The sequence below is a fragment of the Neovison vison genome, chromosome 5 (assembly GCF_020171115.1).
Source record: "Neovison vison isolate M4711 chromosome 5, ASM_NN_V1, whole genome shotgun sequence".
Classification (NCBI taxonomy): domain Eukaryota; kingdom Metazoa; phylum Chordata; class Mammalia; order Carnivora; family Mustelidae; genus Neogale; species Neogale vison.
Window position 1 is genome coordinate 36,989,823 of NC_058095.1, and position 12,309 is coordinate 37,002,131.

General features: G+C 38.4%; 1 long non-coding RNA gene across 1 annotated transcript; it reads right to left on the reverse strand.

Annotated features, from left to right (window-relative positions):
- Positions 1-753: 753 nt before the first annotated feature.
- Positions 754-11,797, reverse strand: LOC122906504. Its single transcript, XR_006384550.1, has 3 exons — positions 11,593-11,797; positions 10,922-10,967; positions 754-1,270 (listed from the first exon to the last, which is right to left on the reverse strand). It is a non-coding gene; the product is annotated as an uncharacterized LOC122906504 (long non-coding RNA).
- Between the last annotated feature and the right edge of the window lie 512 nt (positions 11,798-12,309).

Genomic DNA, 12,309 nt, shown 5'->3' on the forward strand with positions numbered 1-12,309 from the left:
GATGACCAGTCCCAACCCTGAAAATATCCAGGAATCAACCAAGAGTCAACTCATTAGAACAAAACATGCTCCTATCACCCAGGAAATTCTGAAGGGTTAGAACCTCTATGTAAAATATTCCTAATTACCCTCATTGCTCAGGAAATTATTATAAGGGTTTTAGAAGTTCTGTTAGGAACCTGGGGAAGAGAACAGATATATAATTCTTATTATACCACACAGTTATTATTATTATGCTCTATAAGACAAAAATGAACAGGCTTAAAAATAATGGAAAGAGGGACACCTGGGTGGCTCAGTTGGTTAAGCAGCTGCCTTTGGCTCAGGTCATGATCCCAGCGTCCTGGGATCGAGTCCCACATTGGGCTCCTTGCTTGGCAGGGAGCCTGCTTCTCCCTCTGCCTCTGCCTGCCATTCTGTCTGCCTGTGCTCGCTTTCTCTCCCCCTCTCTCTCTCTGACAAATAAATAAAATCTTTAAAAAAAAAAATAATGGAAAGATACAAGTCCTCAGCCAGAGAAAAAGAAATTATGGAAAAGAAACAAATAGAAATTTCATTTTCTTTTTTAAAGATTTGTTTATTTGAGAGACAGAGAGAACACGAGTGGGGGGCAGGTGCACAGGGAGAGGGAGAGAATCTCGAGGAGACTTCCTGCTAATTGCAGAGCCTGACCCTGAGATCATGACCTGAAGCCAAAATCAAGAATTGGACACTTAACCAACTTAGCCACCCAGGCACTCCACAAAGAAATACTTTAAACTGAGAAATATATACAGACAAAAAATTTCATTAAATAAGATCAAAAATAGGATAAAGGTGGTAGGGAAACCTGAAGATAGATCAATAGAAATTATCCAGTCTGAAGAAAGAGGAAAAATAAGATTGAAAAGAAAATGAAGACAACCTCTAAGATCTGTGGGACAATATCTAATGGTCTGACATTCATTTCATTGGAGTTCCAGAAAGGTATATTAGTTTCTACGTAAAGGTACAGCGGAGGTGTATTAGTTTCCTGTTGATGCTATATCAAATTACAATAAACTTTGTGGCTTAAAACAACAGAAACCATTCCCTCACAAATCTAGAAGCCAGAATTCTGAAATTAAGGTGTTAGAAGGGCTGCATTCCCAGTAGAGGCTCTAGGAAAGATACCATGACTTGCACTCTTCCAGCTTCTGGTAGCTATCAGAATTCCTTAGCTTGTGGTCATTTCTCTCTCCATCTTCACACTGCCTTCTCCTTAGTGTCTGTTATCTCCTTCTCCTCTCTCCTATAAGGACAATTGTGATGGCGGTTAGGGCCTACTTGCAAAATCCAGGGGAAGAGCCTTAACTCAAAATCCTTAACTTAATTACATCAGCAAAGACTGTTTTTCCTAATAAAGTAATACTTTAATTTCTAGGATTAAGTCTTGATATCTCTGGGTAGCCATTAGTGCACACACACAAATTTTTTTGAAGAAATAATTAGCAAAAACTCCACAAATTTGGTGAAAGTGTAAATTTACAGATCTGCTGAGATTTAAGCATCTTAGGGAATTTCAAACAGGATAAACTCACAGAAAACCACTCCCAAGAAATCATAATAAAACTGCTGGATATACAAATATTGAATCGTTGTGTTGTACACCTAAAACTAATATGGTGTTGTATGTCAATTATAACTCAATTAAATGAAACAGAACAAAAAAACCTGCTGGAAACCCAAGATAAAGAAAAAAATCTTGAGAGTAGCTAGAGGAAAATAATACATAACATATGGAGGAGGAAAGACTCAAATGACTATGGATTTCTCATGAGACACCTTGGAGAATAAGAACAATGAGATATCTGTAAAATGCTGAAAGAAACTATCCAAAATTAAATGTCCATCAAAGCAGCTTTCATAAAAAAAAAAAAAGCAGCTTTCATTATGAAAGTAAAATGAAGATATTATCTGAGTAAGAAAAACTAAGAGAATACATTGCCAGCAGACCTAATAGAAACAGAATAGAAGTTCTTCAGAACTAAGAGAAATGATACCAGGGAAACACAGAACTTGAAGCATGAAAGAAATGCAAAAGAAACATAAATATGTAGATAAATATAAGACTATTTTTTTTTCACTAAAGTTCTTTAAATAAAATTTGTATGACTATTACAACCAAAAATCATAACACCATTTGATGCAGTTTTCAAATGACAGAAATGTGATCAACATGACACAAACAGAAGAGAAGAAAACAAAGGCACATATATGGATTTAGGATTTTTAAATTATTATTATTATTTTGAAAGAGAGAGAGAGAAATGGAGGGGAGGAGTCAGAGGGAAAATCAGACTCCTTGCTGAGCAGGGAGACCAATGCAGGACTCGATCATGGGACTCCAGAATCATGACCTGAGCCGAAGGCGGTTGCTTAACCAACTAAGCCACCCAGGTGCCCTGGATTTAGGTTTTTTGTTTGTTTGTTTTAATTTATTTTATTTTATTTTTCTTAATTTATTTATTTTCTTTCTTTATTGGGACAGAGAGAGAGAGAGAGAGAGCGCACACACAGCAGTGGAGGAAGGCAGAGGGAGAGCGAGAGGGAGAAGCAGACTCCCTGTTGGGCACGGGGCCTGACGTGGGGCTTGATCCCAGGACCCTGAGATCATGACCTGAGGTTAACCAACTGAGCCACCCAGGCACGCTGGATATAAAATTTTGACATTTTACTTGAAATAAACTGTGAAAGGTTAGGAATGCATATTATAATCCTTAAAATAACCATTAAAAACACTGTATCTCTGGGTGCCTAGGTGGCTCAGTGGGTTAAGCCTCTGCCTTCGGCTCAGGTCATGATCTCAGGGTCCTGGGATGGAGTCCCGCATCAGGCTCTCTGCTCAGCAGGGAGCCTGCTTCCCCCTCTTTCTCTGCTGCCTGCCTCTCTGCCTACTTGCGCGTGCTCGTGCTCTCTCTCTCTGTGTCAAATAAATTAAAGAAACAAACAAAAAAAACCACTGTTATCTCTAAGATATACAAATGGCCAACAAGCACTTGAAAAGATGCTCAATATAACTAATCGTTATAGAAATGCAAATCAAACCATAATGATTACATGTCAATTATACCTCAATAAAGTTGGATAAAAGAAAACCACAATGAGATATCACCTCACATCTATTAGGAATGGCTACTACAAAAAAAGGAAGAAAGGAAGAGGGGGAGGGAGGGAAAAGATAACAGGTGTGGTGAAGATGTAGAGAAATTAACCCTTGTGCACTGTTGGGGATAATGTAAAATAGTGCAGTTGCTAAGTAAAACACTATGGCACTTCCTCAAAAAATTAAAAATTGATATAATAATTCCACTTCTAGGTGTATATCCAAAATATAAAGGAGAATCTCAAAGAGACATCTGTATACCCATATTTATAGCAGATTATTCACAAGAGACCAAAGATGGTTAAAAACCAAGCATCCATCAGCAAATGAATGGATAAACAAAATGTGATATATAGACAAAGTAGAATTATTAAGCCTTTAAAATGAAGTAAATTCTGGGACGCCTGGGTGGCTCAGTGGGTTAAGCCGCTGCCTTCGGCTCAGGTCATGATCTCGGGGCCCTGGGATCGAGTCCTGCATCGGGCTCTCTGCTCGGCAGGGAGCCTGCTTCCCTCTCTCTCTCTCTGCCTGCCTCTCCGTCTGCTTGTGATTTCTCTCTGTCAAATAAATAAATAAAATAAATGTTTCCATTAGGTCTGCTGGTTAATTAAAAAAAAAATTAAAAAAAAATAAAATGAAGTAAATTCTAATATTTGCTACAACAATATTTGAGATTATGCTAAGTGAAATAAGTCAGTCACGAAGACAAATACTATATAAATACATTTACATGCATTATCTAGAGCAGTCAAATTCATAGAAATACAAAGTATTATGGTATTTGCCAGGGCTTGGGAGGAGAGAGAATGGGGAGTTATTGCCTAATAGGTATGGGGTTTCAGTTTCACAAGATGGAAAAGTTCTGAAGAATGGCTGCACAACAATGTAAATATATTTAGTAATACTGAACTATACAACTAAAATTAGTTAAGATGATAAATTTTGTTATGTGTATTTTACCAGTTAAAAATTAGAAAATGAAAAGTGTTTATATCTTAGAGAGAGAACCAAAAAAGCCAATAGATAATGGAATACTAAAAATATCCAATCCAAAAAAAAGGGCAGAAAAAGTTAAAGAGAAAAATAAAAAAGAGGAAACAAATAGAAATCAATAAAAGGGTAACTTAAGTCCAACCACATTATTACACTAATGTAAATAATCTAAAAATTGTCAGAATTAGTTTTTTTTTAAAAAAGATTCAACTGGGGACGCCTGGGTGGCTCAGTTGGTTAAGCAGCTGCCTTTGGCTCAGGTCATGATCCCAGCGTCCTGGGATCGAGTCCCACATCGGGCTCCTTGCTTAGCAGGGAGCCTGCTTCTCCCTCTGCCTCTACCTGCCACTCTGTCTGCCTGTGCTCACTCTCGCTCCTCTCTCTCTGACAAATAAAAAAATAAAATCTTAAAAAAAAAAAAAAAAAAGATTCAACTGAAATGTAACAAACAACCCATAGATTAGGAGTAAAAGGATTGAAAAGATAACATTAAAACACTAGTCAAAAGAAGTGGGAGTTGGGGTGCTTGGGTTGCTCAGTGGGTTGAGGCCTCTGCCTTCCGCTCAGGTCATGATCTCAGGGTCCTGGGATCGAGCCCCACATCGGGCTCTCTGCTCAGCAGGGAGCCTGCTTCCCTTCCTCTCTTTCAGCCTGCCTCTCTCCCTCCTTATGATCTCTCTGTGTCAAATAAATAAATAAAATATTTAAAAAAAAAAAAGAAGAAGTGGGAGTTGCTCTGTATCACCATAGATAAAAAGGGATATTATACAATGTTAAAGGATCAAACTGCCAAGAAGAATTGTAATTGTGTATAGACCTAAAAACAGATCTTTAAAATACATGAAGCAAAAACTTGAATGAATAGACAAATTCATAATTATACTTGGAGCCTTCACTATTTCTCTCAATAATGGACAGAATAAGTAGAAAGTCAACGAAGACTGAGAAGACCTGAATAACACTATCAACCAACTTGACCTAAGATATTTGTAGAATTCTCTACCCACCAAAAGCATTCTTTTCAAGAAAAGAATACATTCTTTTCAAGTGTACCTATAGCACTTATCAAGACATATGATAGTCTTGGGGCACCTAGCTGGCTCAGCTCCATCAGCAGAGTGTGTGTGATTCTTGATCTTGGGGTTGTGAGTTCAAGCCCCACATTGGGCAGAGAGATTACTTAAATAAATAAAAAATAAACTAAAAATATCTTTAAAAAAGAGACATGATATTCTAGGTCATAATACAATTTCATTTTTTAATAGATTTATTTATTTGAAAGAATGAGACAGGGAAAGAGAACATGTGAGCTCGAGCTGGGGGGAGGGGCAGAGGAGAGGGAGATGCAGGCTTCCTGCTTAGCAGGAAGTCTGATGCAGGTCTTAATCCCAGGACCCTGGGATCATGGCCTGAGCTAAAGGCAGAAGCTTAACTGGCTCAGCCACCCAGAGACCCCTAGATCATAATACAAATTTTAAAGAATTGAAATCATAGAAAGTATGGTCTCTGAATATATCAGAATTAAATGAGAAACCAATAATAGAAAGATATCTAGAAAAGTCATAAATATCTGGAAATTAGCACACTTCTAATTAACCCACGGGTCAAATAAGTCATCACAGGGAAGTTAAAAAATATTCTGAACTGAGTTCAAATAAAAATACAACATATGAAATGTATGAGACTCAGCCAAAGCAGTGCTCAGAGAGAAATGCATAAAATCACCTGCCTGTATGAGAAAAAAAATCTATGATCTAAACTTCCACCTTTAGGGGCACCTAAGTGGCTCAGCTGATTAAGCGTCTGTGTGGCTTCTGCCTAGGTCATGATCTCAGGGTCCTGGGTTTGAACCCCTTATCGGGATCCCTGCTCAATGGGGAGTCTGATTCTCCTTCTCCCTCTCTTCCTCACTCATTCTGTCTCTCAAATAAATAAATGATATCTTTTTAAAAAATTAAAAAAAGAAATTTCCACCGTTAGATGGGTACATGGCTAGCTCAGTCAGAGCATGAGACTTTTAATCTCAGGGTCATGAATTCAAGCCCAACGTTGGGCATGAAGCCTACTTAAAAATAAACAACCTTACACCTTTAGAAACCACATAAACAAGAGCAAATTAAATCCAAAGCAAACAGAAGGGAAATAATAAAGAGCAGAAATCAGTAAAATTAAAAATAGGGAAACTACAGAGAAAAATAACACCAAAATAAAAGAAACCAAATTTTACTGAAAATACCAATAGAAGTGCCTCAGTGGCTCAGCTGGTTAAGCACTGAACTTAGTTTTGGCTCAGGTCATGATCTCAGGGTTGTGGGGTCAGGCTCCATGCTCAGCACACAGTCTACCTGAGTTCTTTCCCTTTCCCATTCCCTTTCCCTCCCCTTGTGCCTCTCTCCCTCCTCCCCTTTCTTCTCTTTCAGGTACTCTCATCTCTCTCTCGAAAATAAATAAAATAAAACAAAATAAAGGAAAATACTAAAAAAAATCTATAAACTTCTAGCCATACTAGGAAAAAAAGAGACACAAATTACCAAAATCAGGAATGTGAGGGTAACATCATCACAGACACTACAGATATTTAAGAGAGTATTACACACACCTTTAGGCCAATTCATCCATAACAAATTACCAAAGCTCACTCAGGAAGAAATATATAACCTGAATAATTCTATATCCATTAAAAAATTTCAATTTGTAGGGCGCCTGGGTGGCTCAGTGGGTTAAGCCGCTGCCTTCGGCTCAGGTCATGATCTCAGAGTCCTGGGATTGAGTCCCGCATCGGGCTCTCTGCTCAGCAGGGGGCCTGCTTCCCTCTCTCTCTCTCTGCCTGCCTCTCCGCCTACTTGTGATTTCTCTCTGTCAAATAAATAAAATCTTTAAAAAAAAAAAATTTAAATTTGTAGTTTAAAACCTGTCCATAAAGAAAATTTTTTTCCAAGTAGGTTCACTGGCAAATCTACCAAATCGTAAAGAAATAATACTAATTCCATACAATCTTCTTTGAAAATAGAAGGAGGGGAAACATTTCCAATTCAGGAGCACAACCCTGTTACCAAAGCCAGATAAATACATTATAAGAAAGGCAATATCTCCCATAAACACAGATGCAAAATCTACCACAAAACATTTGTAAATAATATGCAACATATGAAAAGGATAATATACTACCACCCAATGTGTTTTATCCTGTAAATGCAAGGCTGATTCAACTTTTAAAAACTAACTGACAGGGGTGCGTGGGTGGCTCAGTGGGTTAAAGCCTCTGCCTTCGGCTCAGGTCATGATCTCAGGGTCCTGGGATCGAGTCCCACATCGGGTTCTCTGCTCAGTGGGGAGTCTGCTTCCTCCTCCTCTCTCTCTGCCTGCCTCTCTGCCTACTTATGATCTCTGTCTGTCAAATTAATAAATAAATAAAATCTTAAAAAAAAAAAAAGACTAACTGACATAATTCACCATATTAATAGACTAAAAAGAAAAACTGTATGATTTCTCCAAAAAGACAGGAAAAGCATTTGACAGAATTAAGATCTACTCATGATAAAAACTTAGTAATCTTAGAAAGGAACTTACCTAACCTGAAAAATGACATCTACAAAAGAAAAACTATAGGTAATATGATAGTGTAAGACTGAATGTTTTTTTCCCTGAAACAGGAACAAGGCAAGGACATCTACTCTCACCGTTCATATTCAACATTTTGAACAACAGTTCAAACCAACACAATAAAAAATAAATGACATCGAGATTGGAAGGGAAGAGGCTATCTCTCTTGACAGACAACACTAAATACAAAGTATGAAAGAATTTACAAAAATCCCCAAAACTAATGAGAAATTGGCAATGTCATTCAAAGCCACAATTTATGATCTCCAGATCTTTATATGAAACTGCCAACTGGATATCTTCACTTGTATGTCCCAGGAACTCAACTCCTAAGACTATTTCCACAACTGAATTTATTATCCCTCCAAAACTGGTCTTTAAAAATACATGTTTCCAGGGCACCTGGTTGGCTCAGTCACTGGTGCATGCAACCCTTGATCTCAGGGTTGTAAGTTCAAGTCCCATGCTGGGTGTAGAAACTACTTAAAAATATTAGATAGATAGATAGATAGGGGCGCCTGGATGTCTCAGTGGATTAAAGCCTCTGACTTTGGCTCAGGTCATGATCCCAGGGTCCTGAGATTGAGCCCCGCATCAGCCTCTCTGTTCAGCAGGGAGCCTGCTTCCTCCTCTCTCTCTGCCTGTCTCTCAGCCTAACTTGTGATCTCTGTCAAATAACTAAATAAAATCCTTAAAAAAAAAAAAGGAAAAAAGATAGTATAAAAAATATTATATATATACACATACATATATATACACACATATATATTTACATATATACACATACATATATATTTATATGTATGTGTATATATGTGTATGTATTTCCCATTATCTTTAAGTAATACCACCAATTTACTTGTTCTAATATTCATAGCTTTTCAAAACTGATTTATCCATCCACCCAAGTTACAAAAGAGAGATTCACCTTAGACTTCTTCCAACTCCAAATCTACTTGGGTCACTTAGGAAATAGGTTAACTTTTGTTATAAACAAACTGCTCCAAATCTGAAGGTTTAAAAGGAAATATTTATTATTTCCTGTGATTCTGTGGGTTGACTAGCTGATTCTTCTGGTCTGAACCATTCAGTTGGGCCTGGGTGGTCTAGGATGACCTCACACATACGTTTGGGGCCTCAACTAGGAAGGCTGAGATGGTTGGGACACTTGGTGCCTCTCTCCAAGTGCCTGCTAGAGGAGGCAAAGCCTGATTTGATTATATGGTGGCCAAAGAGTTATCAGCTGTAAAAGGGCAAGTCACAACATGCAAACATTTTTCAAGTCTCCACTGAATTATAACTGCTATCATCTCAATGGCCAAAGCAAGTCACATGAGTTAGTCAGTCTGGGAGGGGATTACCCAAGGGTATGACCAAATGGCTTGAGAAGAAGGGCATAACTGCAACAATTATCAGATTTAATCCTATTTATTTATCTCCTCCAATCTCATGAATCCCATTTTACTGAGGAGTTCAAGATCTTCTCATCTCTATTGTATTAACTGAGCTTGTATTACTATAAGCTATCAGCATGTGAATTTTCTGGAAAATGCAAATCTTATCACAAAACTCTGCCGCTTAAAACTAAATAGCTTTCCTTTGGCCATTAGAGTAAACTATGGAATAAATCCCTAGATGAGACCCACAAAATCTTTCATTTTCTAGCCCATACTTATTCTTACTATTCCCTCATATGCACCCTACTGTTTCAGAAACAAACAAAAGAATTCCTTCAAAGGGCCATTATGTTCAATACCATGCCTTTCCACCTAATGTTATTTTTATCTGAAATGCCCATCCATTTACTGCTTGTGTCCTGGCAAATTTTGACATATTCTTCAAGATTCATTTCAAATACCACCAATTTAATGAAGCAGTTCCTTCCTGACAAAGTTAAATGCTCCTGTTCTTGCTTCCATTGCATCTCATGCAACCTTCAATTATAGTGTTTATTCCAATACACTACAATTATTTGTTTGGAGACTGTGGGAGGACTGTTTTTTTAATGTCTACCTCTTCAACGTCTAGTACAATTCTTGACACTTAGTACTCAGCAAATGCTGTTTGAATTAATAAATTAAAATACCTATTTCTACATTCTAGTTGCCAGTGGAAAGAAAATGTATCAGATAAGTCTGTCACTGTCAAATCTTGTCATCACCTCAGTACTCTTCTTCAAATGTTACTTTTCGTCAAGTTGTCTGAGTGGACTGCAGTTCCAAGTATACTAGCAAATTCTGAATATGTACTAATATACCTGCAGTGTGTTATGAATGTGTTAAAATAATAATTTAAACATTACAGTGAGATATAAAAATGTAATAAAATTTAAATGTACCTAATGTGTTAAAATTATCAATGTACTAAAAGACTGATGCCCCATTGTAACTATAGCTAAATTACATGAGACTCTCTTCTTTCTGTTTTCTTAAATCACCATACCTTTTATTTTTTTAATATTTTTTTTAAGATTTTATTTATTTATTTGACAGAGAGAGATCACAGGTAGGCAGAGAGGCAGGCAGAGAGAGAGAGAGGAGGAAGCAGGCTCCCCGCTGAGCAGAGAGCCAGATGCGGGACTTGTGCGGGACTTGATCCCAGGACCCTGAGATCACGACCCGAGCCGAAGGCAGCGGCTTAACCCACTGAGCCACGCAGGCGCCCTCACCATACCTTTTAAAGTTTAAAATAAAAATATTCACATTGTAGGGGCACCCGGGTGGCTCAGTTAAGCGTTTGCCTCACTCAGTTCATGATCCTAGTATCCTGGGATCCAGCCCCGCATTGGGCTCCCTGCTCAGCAGGAAGCTTGCTTCTCTCTCTCCTACTCCCCCTGCTTGTGTTCCCTCTCTCGCTTTGTCTGTCAAATAAATAAATAAAATCTTCCAAAAAAAAAAAAAAATCCGTGTTGTAGGTGGAATGAAAAGATATATACAAAAATATGTCTCCTTCAAAAACTCACTACAGTCCAGAGCCAGGCCTTTGCTATGGTCCTAATATTTGTGTTCCCTACAAAATTCATACACTAAATCCTAAAGTCCAATGTGATGGTATTAGGAGGTGGAGATGATTAGGTCATTAGGTGATTAGGTCATGAGGGCACAGCCCTTATGAATGAGATTCCAAAGAGTTTCCTCCACCCTTCCACCATAGAAGGACATAGCAAGAATATGAAACATATTCAAGGAAACAGGTACTCACCAGACACCAAATCTGCCAGCACTTTGATGGTGAACTTCTTCAGCTCCTGAAGTGTGAGAAATAAATTTGTTGTTTATGAGCTACCTAGTCAATGACTTTGCAGCCCAAATGGACTAAGACAGCCTTACTGACCCAGAAACTGAATCTGTCAGCAAGAAATTATGTTAATCAAGCTCATGGAGACCTATTAATATTAGAAAAATAAATTAAAAGCCCAATATCTTAACAGTGTGAAGCAGATCTAATACAATTAGGGGGTGGATGTGGGGGTGTGGGGAGGAGAGTTCCTCTCTAAGCAAGCGAAAGGGTTTGGTGATAGAACTAATCTGACTTAAGTACAGCCTCAAATTGGTTAACCAAGGATAAACGGAGTGCTCAGTTGTACTCTGATACAGGAGAAAATAAAGTGCAAACAACTTGATGATTAAAAAGCCTCAGAAAGTACACACAACTAAACTAATTTGGGCAAAATTGTGAATGGTTCTAAGTTAGGTAGTGACCAATATAAAGACAAAGTATCACTCATTCCACTACATAGTCAACTCCTAGCATATATATGAAAATTTATTGTCTCTAATGAAGAAAGAAAACCCCTTACCAAGTAAGCGCAGCCCCACAGGGCATGGAATATTTAATTCAATACTGTAGGAAGACTATTAAGAGTTATTTACCTGACATCAATTTAATTCAATACTGTAGAAAGACTATTAAGAGTTATTTACTTGACGTCAATTTCTATAAATTAAAGGTAGAAGGCTTGCAGTTCAGAATGGAAAGGCTTTTGGTAATCGTGCGGGATGGCGGAAGATTCATGGAATACATTTAGTACCGTTTAAAATACATTTTCACCAGGAATCAAGAGGCGGGGTTGTTTCTTTTAAGATTTTTCTTAATAAGCTTATCATTTTAGGACTTATAAAAAAGACAGCACAGTTCCCTATATTCCATACAAAATAGGGTTTTTAAATTTAACATCTACTTCTTCTGCCACCAACTCTCCGACTTCTCTTAGCTTCTCCTCCCTCAAGTTTTGGTAGGGTCTAGCTCACACCGCGCCAACTTTAGCATCATAACGAAAAGCCTTTCCATTTCAGTTAAAACTTCACCACCCAGCCACAACTCGTTCAGGGGTTAAGCTCGAGAAACGCAAACGCGAACACCGGAACGCTCTCGCTCCGTCCCGCTCTTTCAGAGACTGGCCGAGCCCGTAGCTGACGTGGCATCTCTAACTCGGGTCCCAGGAGACGGGCGTGAAGCGAGACCAGGGGGATGGGCAGCCTCCACAGGGCAGGTGCCCAGGATCCTTCGGGACGAGCCGGGGCCGGCCTCAGACAACCCCCAACATCAGGTCTCTCCTCCGAGGGCAGGCTACCGGAACCGAAACATTT